The sequence below is a fragment of the Gracilinanus agilis genome, chromosome 3 (genome assembly GCF_016433145.1).
Source record: "Gracilinanus agilis isolate LMUSP501 chromosome 3, AgileGrace, whole genome shotgun sequence".
Classification (NCBI taxonomy): domain Eukaryota; kingdom Metazoa; phylum Chordata; class Mammalia; order Didelphimorphia; family Didelphidae; genus Gracilinanus; species Gracilinanus agilis.
In genome coordinates, this window is record NC_058132.1 from 300,491,807 (window position 1) to 300,506,060 (window position 14,254).

Consider the following 14,254-nt stretch of genomic DNA (forward strand, 5'->3'; position numbering starts at 1 on the left):
TGGCATAAAGGGTCAGTTAAGTGACTCAGTAAATTGAGAGCTAGGCCTCGAGATGGGAAGTCTTGGGTTCAAAGCTGACTTCAGATACTCCTTAGATATGTGACCCTGGGTAACTCATTTAGCCCCCATTGCCTACCCTTTAGTGCTCTTCTTCCTTGGAACCAATATACAGTATTGATTTTAAGAAGGTAAACATGGAAAGGAAAGGAAAGCAAAGGAAAGGAAAGGGGAAAGGGAAAGGGAAAGGGAAAGGGAAAGGGAAGAAGAAAAAAGGGAAAAGGAAAGAAAAAGAAGAGAAAAGAAATAATAGCATAAAAAGGTGGTAGTGAAACATTACCACTACAAATCAGAGACAGCCTCCTAATAACCCATATATCATTAAAAGGAAGAGTGAACACACATGGGCAACATACGATGAAAAGGTATATGGATATGGAACACATACATAGAAGAGCAACTCTTACTATACTGCTATTGATGTTGTCTAAGAATATCCATCCATTGCTCCTACCAGGCTTGCTTCTTGCTGATTTCTTAGAATTTTTCTCTGCTTCTGGCTTAGGTTGAAGGCTTTGACTACAGTGCTGTCTTGCACATACCTGCAAAGAAATACTTTAAATTATCCTTAGTTATTGCTTTGGGTTAAGGTATTTAAGGCCCTCGTTAAAATGCAAATGCTATTTGGGAAGGTAGACACATTAAACCCTTACTGGCAATTAAAACATTTAATAAAAGACCTTAGTAGAAATAAGCTTATCAAATGTTTGAAGTATGGAAGAGTCAGAAATAGAGAATGTCTTGAAGGTGAGAGGTAGCTAAAAGGGCAAAATGAGGGGATTAATCCTGGCAGATCAAGTGGATTCCAGTAGGTGAAGAGAAGATGAAAGGGTTTCCTTTTTTCATAGTTTTGCCTAGGACCATCCCTGATGCTAGACTTGATAAAGTATAAGATAAAGTCCAGTGCCAGAGTTTGGCAACAACATTCCCAGCTGTCTCAAAGAAGCATGACAAAATTTCCCCCCCAAAAAAATCTTACTGCAATTAATTTTCATTTAAAAATAAATAAATAAATAATTTCTATAAAATTCTAAGACTTAAAACTCTACAAAATGCGTAGAGGCAGAGGAACAAAGGAGATATACAAGTATTCTAGGAAAATTTGAAATTTTTTATTTATATTTATATATATATACTTACATATATTTATGTTTATATACATAAAATAAAAATAATTATTTTACCTGGGAAGGGAGATAAGGAAAGGCTGCCTTCAGTAGATGGTACCTGGCTAAGTAAATCTTAAAGGAAAAGAAGGCTTCTAAAAGGCAGAGGTGAGAAGGAAGTATACTCTAGCCAGGGGGTGAGGAGAATCTATATAAATTTATACAGATGGGAGATGACAAGATTGAGGAACAGTGGTAGAATTTGGTTAGAAAACTGAGTCAGTCAAGATGAGTTGTGCTAAATAAGGCTGTGAAGGGAGATTAGAACCAAATTTTGGCAAACTTTAAATTCTCATGGCTAAGGAGTTTATATTTAATCTAAATGATGATAGTGAGGCACTAAAGTTTTTTTTTCAAGCAAAGAGTCACATTGTCAGACCTGTGATTTAGGAAGATTATTTTGCTGTAAAAGATGGATGGAAGAAAGGAGAGAAGGGAGGGTTTTCTTTCAACAATATTGGTGGGGGTATGAATATTGTTATTCTTATTTTACAAGTGAGGAACCTGAGGTTCAGAAAAGGGAAGTGTCTTAGTCTTCTTGACTTCAAGTACAACGATCTGCCATCTAGGCCATGTTGAAACACAAGGGGCAGAGGTCCCTAGGACTCAATGTACACAAATCAGCCATAATCGTGGAGCTCAGAACTGATGAATAAAAGCAGTCCTTGGATAAAAGGATCCAGTAATTCATATATAAAACTGTGGAAGCAACTTCAGCAAACCTGTAGGAGTTTAAACTGCTTCCTCTAGTCATCTCTCAAGTATTCAGAGACTGATGAAGCCTTTAGCAGATTCCCTGCCACATCAAACATTTCTCCATCCCTCAGCTGCTCACACTTTGCCTCTATCACTTATTAGCACATCCACGAGAGGTGTGCAGGCAGGGAATAGAGAGAGGAGGTGAAGTACGCCACCTCCACTAGACTATCTAGGGATTCTGGTCATAGGCTTTAGTGATAAAAGAGGAGGTTAAAAACTGAGGTTTGTTGATGACCTGAACGCTTCAGCCTCCCCTACCCCTGCATTACCACAGATTGGACCATACAGTTTCCTTCCAAAAGAGCCAAGAGTGCCTGTGGTTTAGGTGTTGTTGAACACAGCAGTTTTCCATCTGTCTGAAGGGAATATAGACAGTAAGAAGCTAGTGACTGGCTGGGAGGTAGCGAGGAAAGGGCCCCAGGGATTTGCTATTCCTTTGCCAGGGAGAAGCTGGTAGCTTCGCAGAATCTCCACAATCAAACCGTTCACAGAACTCGATCATAGACACTTAATGAAAATCCACCTCAATTAAGGTGATACATGCATCAAAGCCACTGGGATTTACACTATGATATGTCCATTAAGTCTGACATGTTTGAATAAATACATTTGCTTTAGAGAGGTTTAAAGTGCTTGGAGGAGATTAGGTGAGGGCTATAACAAATTATGGAGATAAAAATGGAGTTCTGTAATGAAATACATGTCAGAAGGAAGGAGGTGAAGAAATTGATCTCAGGGATGGAAGTGTCCTCTATTTAAGGAAATCATCATTGAAGAAGTATGTGTGTGTGTGTGTGGGGGGAAGGTGGGGGAAGAAGAAAAAGAATCTCACCAATATATCTGTTGAGATGTGATTTCATTAAAACTAGACACGTCTAATGAAGTCACATCCAACCAATAAGCGTTTAAACTACTTCTGAGAAAAGTATCCCCCACCCTGCAGAAATGCTAGGGCCAAAGAAAATAACTGATGCATGTCAGTCTCGATTTCTTTCATCAGACCTTTGATGAAATTTGAGAAGAGTCATTTAGCAATCATCTTATCACTGATATAGTGTTTGATCTGCACATTTTAAACACCATTAGATAATGAGCTGATATGTGCCTTATCTTTTATTATTCACTGGCCAAGAGAAGGTGCCATGGGTTAAATGACTTACCAGGGGCAGGAGGGGAAGAGTGGAGAGGTTACCTAGATACAAAACATTGTCCTGGGCAAGCCCATAGCATTGAATCAGTTTCCGATTTGTTTCCCATGTTGTTAAAATTGAAATTTTACAGATGGGATTGTTTGATTAGGGGAGCAGTGAAATATTGAAGGGAAGCTTTCTTTCATAGGGCCTTGATAATCAGCCAGAGTTTGTAACTCAATTGAGTCAACTCCCAATGTGCATCAAGTTGACTTTCCAATGACTGGAAAATCTACCATGGATTTCACCTTCAATATCTACTTATAAATCAGTTCTAAGCAGAGGAGGCCATTCTCAGAGATAACCAACTTTGCTTGCTTAAAATATCTACAATTCCACAAGTGTTTACCAACATCATAGCCATTATAGTGTTGTCCTAGTGTTAAGGGAATGTGTGTTTCACTCTGCATTAAACATCTGTCTGAGGTGACAGATTTCCCATAGAACTTACAACATTAGTGGGTAGTTTGTTCCTACTGGATTTAGGATTCAGAAATTTTAGAAATTTATTTAGAATTTATTTAGAAATAAATAAGAATAAGAAATAAATAAATAAGAACTTATTTAGAAATAAAAGAGTGTCAAGGAGGGAGAGGATGACTATGTGGACAACCAAGCATTTACTCCTATCCACATTTCTCCAATAGAATAAATCCATTATACTTAAAAGGTCATCTCAATTATCCATCAGCCTCAAGGAAGGACTTACTAAACCATCAGTTTCTCTTATCATATGTGTAATGTAGTTTCCAATCATGAACTCAAATTATAGAAAGAATCATTAACCTCGGGACAGGGACTGAGTATAGGGGAATTTATAAGATGAGTCTTCATAGAATATCTAGGAAAGTAAGCAGAACTATTTACCTGAGCAAAGATCATTCATTAGGCTGAGGAACTCTCTGTCATCTTAGTTCTGAAAATAAACTGATAACTATGGGTGGCCATGAAATAAGAAACAAGAACTTTAAAAGAGGCAAAAAAGGTTTTTATTACATAAGTAACACTGGCAAAAATCAAACCTAGGAAAGGCAATCTAAGACAATGATAGCAATTATTATCACTAATTAATACAGACATCCAGAACATGGCCTCCCTCCTAGGATGATCTAGCAAGCCTCAAACAACAAGACAGAAACCAAACTTCATCAAAAAGATAGAACCTACCAAGATCACTAATTTCTAAATTTGCTTCATGCAAAACAATAATCATTTATAAACATTTATTGTCTACTGTTCCCCAGACACTGTGGTAGATGCTGAAGATACTAAAATAAAAACAAAAACAAAATAAAACACTCTCTTCTCAAGGAACTGATATTGCATTGAGTAATACAACAGGAGCACAAATGAGTATAGACATAATAAACACAAGGCAGTTCAGTACAAGATGGTGGGAGCTAGGAGTTGGGAATATTGGGAAAGGCTTCATGNTCTCTCTCTCTCTCTCTCTCTCTCTCTCTCTCTCTCTCTCTCTCTCTCTCTCTCTCTCTCTTTCTCTCTTTCTCTCTCTCTCTCCCCCTTGCCCTCTTTCTGTATTCACCCTTTATTTATAGGCTGTCTCTAGGGCTTCCTCTGATTCTCTGTCTCTCTCTCTCTCTCTCCCTGTATTTGTGTTGTCTCTGTCTATCCATGTCTCTCATCCTCTCTCTGTCTCTGTCCCTATCAGTGCCTGTGTCTGTCTCTCTCCCATTATGATAGTACCATCCTGCCGTGAGTTCAATTATCATCACCATTTAAATGACTATAAATCCGAGTATTATCAAAATACTTGTTTGTATGTCTCTTAGGCATCCAGGCATGAAATAAATACATTCAAGTGAATTTATTGTCTTCTCCCAAAAAATATAGCCCTTTTTCATGACATCTTTCTTTCTGTTGAAGAAAATATTCTTCTTCCAGTCACTGAAGGTCGCAACTTAAGAGTCATCCTAGACTCCTCGTTCCTCCAATCCAGTCAGTTTCCAGGTGTTGTCCATTCTACCTCCACCACCAATCTCACCTCCCTCTCTTTCTTTCTATTGGAATCTGGGTGAAATCCTGGGTCACTGGAAAAACAATGGTTCTTTTGAGAGAAAAAGGGAATTCCAAAAGGAAGGTGATTTGATAAGGGCAGTTTAGTCCCTCAGACCTAGAAATGGGAGGTCCTGTGTTCTAATATGGCCTCAGACACTTCCTGGCTCTCTACCCTAGGCTAGGCACTTAGCTCCTGTTGCCTAGCCCTTGCCACTTTTCTGCCTGCACCAGTGTACAGTATTGATTCTAAGACAGACAGAAAAAAGAAAGCTTAAAAACATTTTTTTTAAATAACTTTTAAAAAAGAAAGATGATTTGAGGGAGAAAGATAATCAATTCTGTTTTGGAAGTGTTAAGTTTCACATGCACATAGGACATCCAATTCAAAATGTTCAATAGACAATTTGTTTTACAGTTCTGGAGCTTAGGACAGAGACTAGGGCTGAATATATAAAGGTAGGAGTAAAATACACAGAGGTGATTATTGAAATCATGGCAGCTGATGAAACCACTGAGTTCATATGTGGAGAGAGAGAAGAGAGACCAGGCCAGAATCTCGGGCATATCCATAGTTAGGAGGAGTAAGGAGCAATCTTAATTGCTCAAATGTTTATATAACTTTATAATATAGAAAACAATTTCCCTATAACAACCTACAAATAATACTTATTATTCCCATATTGCAGATGTAAAAACTGAGGTAGACAGAGGTAAATAATTTGCCCACAGTCACAACTAGAGAATTACAAAGTCAGGACTGAAAGTGGTGAGCTCAATGTTTAAACTAGTGTTATTTCCAAAATAACATTTTGAATTATAAATCTAACATCACTCAGTGCTGGCATGCCTTTCAAATGGCATGCTGAGCAGCTATGGGCAAATCATTTAGTTCATGTCCTAATCTCAAAAGTGGAAACATTCTCAAATTAAGTACCACAATATTAATGATAAGGAGACTTATGCAATGGCAAAGGAAAAAGACTTTTTTCCCTCCCAAACACAGCATTCTCTAACTGCTAAATAAGAATAATGTCTGTTTAAAAATTGGCATGAGTATATAGTAGGGTATGTAATTAAAACATCATGTCATTAAATAGGATTTCTTAAAAATGGAGGTGCCTTGTAAAATAGGCAAAATGTACCTAGGAAAAAAGAGAATAAAAAGTTTTCATTTTTCATTCTGATTCTTTAATCATTGTAGGGTGTCACAAATACCAACTCCTTGATTACACGTAATTAAATTTTAAACAGGATAATTAGAATATCAGCTTGTTAGGGGAATCTGAAATGTTCTTGTCTGCCAAAATGCCTACAGGTTCTATTATCCCATCTAAGGACAGCTGTCCTGAAAGAATCCTCACTCTATAACTGGGGTCTGAAGAATTAAGGTGGGGGAGGGGAAGAGCTACAATTGCTTGAATTCTTTGTGTTCAGAGGCATGCCAGCATCCCATCATTGCCATTTTAAGCAAAGCTACTATTAGGGCAGAACTAATGGAACCTACTTTATTAAAAGCTTCATTTAATATTTATGTACCTTTCATTTTTATCCCTCTGGTTTTATGTGAACAAACACAACTGGTGATTTTTAACAAAGTAAACCTGGAAGGAAGACTATTTCTTATACACAAGGGCAAGGTGCATCTTTCACAAACAAGCACTGTTCACCCTGGGTTGGCACTGAAGGCAGGAGAGAATGTTGGGGGAGAAAAGGCAGTTTCATCTTGATAGGCTGAGTAAGCACACATTCTATATTTATTCATTAGAAATTAATGAATCCCTATCAAGGAGATTTTCTTTTTCAATAGAGAGCTTCTGCTAAGGGCAAAAATGATGACTTCAGACGTGCATGAGATACTCCTGCTGAAATCAGTGGGAGTTACTTTAGGAGGAGATAATCACGATCACTCCCAGAATCACAGTTTGCAATTAAAGAGATTGACAATTTGCATGTCGAAGCACTTTGAAAAGAGATTTGTCTTTGCACAAATGGCGTATTCCTTTTAAGTGTCCAGTGTGTCCAGTAGTATGTTATTTACAAAGAATAATATGCGTTCTTGTTTGTGTTTGTATATTATGTGTGTATGTGAGAACACCTTTAGTAGGTAATTAACAGCATAGCTGTAATGAAACCATAATGAATTGTATAATATAGGTAAGGATGGGGCTTGATTTGATGAGTTGATAAAATCAGCCCATCCTATTTAAAGTAAATGATAAAGTAAAAAAAATGACAAGTGAACATTTTTTAAACAATCACAGACTTTAGATTATGGAAAGCCTTTGGATAAATTGGGGTAATTGTTGATGGAAAGAGTGTCTGAAGTAGTTGAAAAAATTTAATAATAATAATAAATTGGAGTAATTGTTGATGGAAAGAGTGTNAGTTGAAAAAATTTAATAATAATAATAAATTGGAGTAATTGTTGATGGAAAGAGTGTTTGAAGTAGTTGAAATAAATTTAGTCATGTTCATGGGTTGGCCTTAAAATAGAAGACTGGTAAATAATTTAAATTATTTAAGCATCTACTGAAGGAGATGAGCTAAGAATGATCATGATAAAGGAAAGAGAATTCCAGCGAGATTCTTGAGGAGAAATTAAATCCCTGAGAATTCCTACTTTAGGAGTGGGGAGAGTGATAGATAGCAGGGAAGAGCATCCTGATTTTGTCCTTGGCTGAGGTCTCCGTACTCAAAGGAGAATATTTCTAGTTTCAAAGGGTCCAGAAGACTTTGGAATTCTCATCTTCCCACTGGCATTCTAGCATCATCATTTGCAATAGAAGTGGCCAGGATCAGTGTCTCCATTAACAGCTGAGAATAGACCAAATGTGCTGTAGGAAGGAAGATTTGTGTCTCCACAGCGAATGCAACAAAGAAACGAAGGGGAATTTTTTGGGTAACCCAAAAATGGGAGAAATTTAAACAAGTAGTCCTGCAATCTGAGATTCACAGATTTTTTTCCCTGAATTTAAATCTAATGCTTTTTCTTTTCTACCAAGTTTCTTCTTTGTTATGCCATAAAGTCTGAAACTTAGCAGCCTGATCTGTAAAAATGACATCATAATACTTATACTACTTGCCTATCAAAGTTCTTATGAGAAAAATACCTTTGTAAATCCTAAAGCATTATATGAATGTGAACTAATAATAACACATGTGTCTTTACCACAAGTAAACATTTATTTCAATCATCTTAGTTTCATTTGAGCTAGGAAAGTGTCTTAAGACACGTTTGGCCATACAGCAATGTCAGACTAGAGAATCCACCATATAATTCCAAGGTAAACAACATATATGAGTGAATCTTACATGCAAGGACAATGTGGAATGGATTCCTAAACACAGAAATATCTAGACTGAGAAACAACAAAATTTTCTCTAGATAGACTGCACAGAAAGACCAGCCAGGATCATACAGACAGAAATCTCTTCTTCCTCTCTCATTTATCTCCTGTCTCCTCACCTTCAAACTATCTGCACTTGACCTAGTCCTTCAGAACAACTCAAAATTATATGCCCTTTTTTGGTTTATAAAGTATTTTCCTCCCCTAAATTCCTTTAGTTAGGTAATGTATTACTATCCCTGTTTTGCAGACAAACTGAGACTCAGTCTGAGATCAAAACTAGAAAGTAGCTAGAGAAACCTGAGACTCAAACTAGGTCTTCTGACATCAAATCCACTGTTATTTGTTCAGCAGTGGCAGCTAGGTGGCTCAGTGGATTGAGAGCCAGACCTAGAGACCATAGGTCCTGGGTTCAAATCTGGCCTCAGGCACTTCCTAGCTGTGTGACCTGGTCAAGTCACCTAACCCTCATTGCCTAATCCTTATCACCCTTCTGCCTTACAACCAAAAATGGTACTCATTTTAAGATGGATGGAAAGGGTTATTTTTTTTTCTAGTATAGTATTTGGGTAGTACTAGGGAGTATAGCTATCCATATCACAGAACATATTATGTGTTTGACACCTCCATTTGGATATGTTTTTTACTCAACAATGCTTAATTTAACCCTTTCCTTGACCCTTTCCAGTTCATCTTCATTTAACTTATTATGTTCTATATCTTCTCATGGTCAAATCCAAGTTTTTATTTATTTGGTTTTAGTCATCCCTTCTTGTAGTTTCCTTAGTATTCTTAGACTCTTTAAATTATCTCCTTTATTTTGTCATCTTTTTTCAGCTGAGCTCATGTGAAACTCTGCTAATCTTTACTGTCATCCTCTTAGCAAGTGAACTCTCCAGGCCCAGCTCTATTCACCTCATCATTGTGCCACTTTTTTTTCAAATATTACATTTTTTTCCAATTTAACAAGCATTTCTTTTCTCAACCATTCCCTTCTTTGGGCAAGGAAAAGAGGGGAACTTTGTAATAAATATACTTAATCAAAAAAAAACAAGTTTCTTCATGGTCCATCCCCAAAAACATATGTCTTATTCTGAATCTCCTTTAACTCTTTCCAACTCCTTCCTCTCCAGCTCAAACCCAACATGCTCATTTCTAGAGTCATTTTCTATAGCCTCATTGGAATGCTTTACTCATCCCCTGAGAACATCCCCAGTAGCAACTACTTATCACTGCTAATTCCAATTTAATGTACTTGGGACTAGGTTGGCTTCCCCATCATCAGTTAGGTTCTTCGTTTGGTTTCCTTCCTTCTCTTTTTTTTTCCTCACTGGGATTCAAATCACCTGGAGAATCAAGAGTACATTTAATATTATTTGATATACAATATGTTAGTTTGTGCTGAAAGGGCAGACTTGTGAAAGTTAACCTACATGGTACCAAAAGGAGCTTCTGACGATGCTTTTTGAAATGTTATGTTTTGCCCATGGGTCAAAAAAAATATTACTGATCCCCACTGAACTTTCTGAAAAGTTCTGGTTATTTTTATAGAAAAGTTAAGAAAAAAACAAAGACAAGCTAGTGATATAGAATTTAAAACCAGAATGAACCTTAGACATCATCTAGTCTAGACCCCTCATTGTGAGAAAATTGATGGGCTTAATTATGAAATAATTTGCCTAAGGTAACACAGTGAGAAGTAATAGGACCAGGATTTGAACATAGGTATTCTGGCTTGACAACTAGTAATTTTTTCTAGTAATTGCTGTGATCTCTCCATAAAATAATGTAGGAAAAGTCAAAGACTTTTTAAAAAATAAACCCTTTTCATGGTCATCATCTCAAGTCACTAGCACTGTACCTCTAAACCATTTCCTCACAAGTTCCTTGAACTCCTCTGATTTCTGAAATCATCAGGCACTTTCTGATTTTTCCCTAGCCTGTGGCTGTGGTCAAAGCATAGATGAATCTAAAGAAGCTAAGGAGACATCTTCTTTCAGAACTGTTTGCCCTTTGACACACTTTTGTGAAGCCTTTGACCAAAAAATTCCAAAGACCAGTTGTACTCGCATAGGTTTTTATTGCCAGGACATAGAATTAGGTTTAATAACAGGATGATGAAAAAAAAGCAATAATCATAACAAGAATAATGAGATTTAGCATTTAGATAACACTTTAATATTTGCAAAGCACTTTACATTCACTATCTCATTTGATCCTCACAACAGCCCTGGGAGATAGATATTTTATAGACAAGGAAACTGAGCCTGAAAGGTTTTTCCCAGTGTCAAACAACTAGAAAGTATCTAACTTTAGGGCTTAAACTTAAACAGAGAACCTGAAAGGTTAAGAGAATCAGAATACCTGAGTGCTAGTTCTGGTTCTATCACATTCAGCTAATGTGAAAATGAACTTGAAAAAGTAGTTTCATTTCACTGAGTCTCAGTTTCCATATCTAAAATGAAGAGTTGGACTAATAAGCTGTAAACTCTCTTCAAATTCTAATGATCCATAACAGTAGTTCTCATTTTTTTTGTTTCAGGAACTGTTTACACTCTTTAAAAATATTGAACACAGGGATAGGTGGCTCAGCAGATTGAGGGTCAGGTGTATAGACCGGATGTTCTGGTTTCAAATCTAGCCTCAGGTACTTCCCAGCTGTGTGACCCTGGGCGAATCACCTATATTCCCATTGCTTACCTCTTGCTGCTCTTCTACCTTGGAACCAATAAACATGGAAAGATGGAAAATAAGAGTTTCAAAAAAGAAAATTATTGATTATTCCCCCAAAGCACTGTTGTTTAGTTTAGATCTTTTGATATTCGTTATATTGGAATAAACCATCTTAGTGTGTTTTGACCTCAAAAAACTCTTGAAAATGAATTCAGACCACACTTTGAGAAATGCTGATTTATATTTTTGTGAGAATATGATACAAAGCCCATGATGGGGAGTAGGGGTTGGAGCACAATGGAGATGAGGGAAATGTTTTTGTGGTTCATCAGCAGCATGTCATTGGAGAATTGTATAATAAGTGGACATTGAACTGAAAAGAGTCTAAGGAAAATGTTGAATGTGGCAAAGAAGGTGAAGGTAGAAAGTGTCTTCAAGATAATCAAGAAGCTTGGCTCTGAAATGAAGGGAGCAATTTGAGAAAGGATGTAAATAGAAAAAGATGAGGCGAGTGAAATGCTATCCAGAATATCTTTGTGCAGAGCATACAGACCCCGGGGACTCTTTGGACTAAGTCTAGATACCAAGCTGCAAAGTATCAGGACTACATAATAATGTGAGAAGGATGCAAGGCAAATGTCTAGAAATCCAGAGGACTCTTCATCTACTTCAAGGGTAACCAGTCCCAGACAGATTCCTGAGAGTCAGGATCTCCATCCCTCTCTTCCATATGAAGGATACTTTAAAATGTGGAGCCCTTAACTTAAAAAAAAAACCTACACTTGTGGGATTTTATCTAAATTTTAGAGCCAGGACTGGAGATTTCATTTAATGACAGATGATGGCAGATAGTAGTAGTCTGATAGCAGCAGTAGCAGAAATTAGCATTTATAAAGTGCTTTAAAGTTTACAAAGTGCTTTACATTTTAACTACATACATACTTCTTTGGTCATTTTCAGTCACGTCCAATGCTCCATGACCCCATTTGGGTTTTCTTGGCAAAGATAGTTGTTGTGTGCAAATGCAAAGCATGGAATCCCTGCATTTTTTATAGATGAAGAACTTGAGGCAAACAGGTTTAAGTGACTTGCCCAGGGTCATACATCTAGTAAGATGTCTGAGGCCAGATTTAAACTCAAGAAGATGAGTTTTCCTGATTCCAGACCTGGCACTCTATCTACCGTGCTACCCAGCTGTCCTATATAAATGTTAACTAACATTAGTATTACCATTCCAGTAAAGTCTAGAGATTTCTTACTATCACTATCACTTTCTGACCCATACAATGATCTCTGGTGACACCAGGGAAAGACAGAGATCTATTGTACCTGCAGGCTAACGACAGTACTTTTTTCTCTTGGCACTCAGTAAATATTTGTGTTCTAAATGGGTATACTGTTATTGTGACTGTTAATACTGAAAATGCCCTGGCACTGGTGGATTTCATTTTTTTCTCATATTATCTTCCTGTAGGAATTGCCTCAGGGTACTAGATAGTGAAGAAGGCAGTGAAAATAGAAGCAATGAGCTTATTTTAAAACTTCTCTCCTTCACACATGCTCAAACTCCAATAATATAACAGGAAACTTGAGTGACCCTTGAATATCCAAACAGAATTTGCCCTTTGCAATTATAAACCTTACCAAGCAAGTTAAGGCACATCAGTCTGGAAACATATTAATTAATTGACTCAACTTAAAAGACTCGCTCTCCTTCTCTTATTCTAATTCAGGTTAGAAAAAATAATTAATATTGATGTCAGTAGCACAGAGAAAGAGATATCCGTGAACTCTAAACTCTTATCCTCCTGAAACCTTTGATTAAGATTAGTAATTGTAGCAACAACGCCAAGCATAAGAAGACCTGTTTTACTACTGGAAATTTTAATTGGGAATTTTTATAAAAAGATTTTATAAAGGACAACATATAGGAACCTTTAATATGAATATTCCTATAAATAACTTAACGTGTTGAATCAATTACAGATTCCTTGTCCTTTTGATCTCCCTAACTTTACCCTCTCCCTTTAAGTCACCTCCATTTATTAGCATTTGTTAAATACCCCTGTCAATGTTCTTTTCATGCCAATATCTTCTATCTTCTCCAGAAAACTGCTTGACAGTCATCCCATCTCTTGATAATCTTTAGTTTCTCTCTCTAGCTACTTGTTTCTTCCTTGATGTCCACAAACATGGCCAAATCTTCCATATCTTGGAGGGATGAGAGTGTACTTATCCCTGCTAACTAGTAACTCTTATTTTTCCTCCCTTTCTCACACACATCTCATATAGTCAGTCAGGAGTCAAATTTTCTTGTTTTTAGCTTCAAATATTTATCATAAACCACCACTTCTCTCCACTTGCCCCATCATCAAAGTTCAAGTCCTCATCACCATGCATTAGACTCAAGTATCTCTCTGATTAATTCATCCTCTTCATAGTCACTAATGGACATTTCCCTAAAATACATTTCGACACCATACCCAATAAACTTCAGCAACTCCCTATAAGATCTAGAATCAAATAGAAACTTCCCTGACATTTAAAGCTCTTCACAACCTACCTCTTCCTATATTTTCTTCCACGTTACTTCTATCCATGGATCCTATAGTCCAATCATATCTATCTATTTTCCTAGGATGCTCCATATGCATTGTCTCTCTGCTTTGTACCAGCTATATCTTTGCCTGGAATTCACTCCCTCCTTCCCTCTGCCTCAGAAAATATTCACTTTCCTTCATGGCTCAGCATAAATGTCCCCTCCCCTTTTTTTGCTAATTTTTAAAAGTGTATTTATTTATTTAATTAGTTTAGAATATTTTTCCAGGTTACATGATTCATGTTCTTTCCCTCCTCTCCTCCCACCCCCTTCCCATAACCAACGAGCAATTCCTCTGCATTTTACATGTGTCAATGATCAAGACTTGTTTCCATATTATTAATATTTTCATTAGGGTGATTGTTTAGAGTCTACACCGCCAATCATATCCCCTTCAAACCATGTGATCAATCATATGTTTTTCTTCTGTGTTTCTACTCCCACAAT

The 14,254-nt window shown here is 36.9% G+C and overlaps 1 protein-coding gene across 1 annotated transcript in view; it reads left to right on the forward strand.

Moving 5' to 3' along the window:
• Positions 1–14,254, forward strand: part of NCKAP5 (NCK associated protein 5) — a 926,355-nt gene that overhangs the window by 823,864 nt on the left and 88,237 nt on the right. The window lies entirely within an intron of this gene.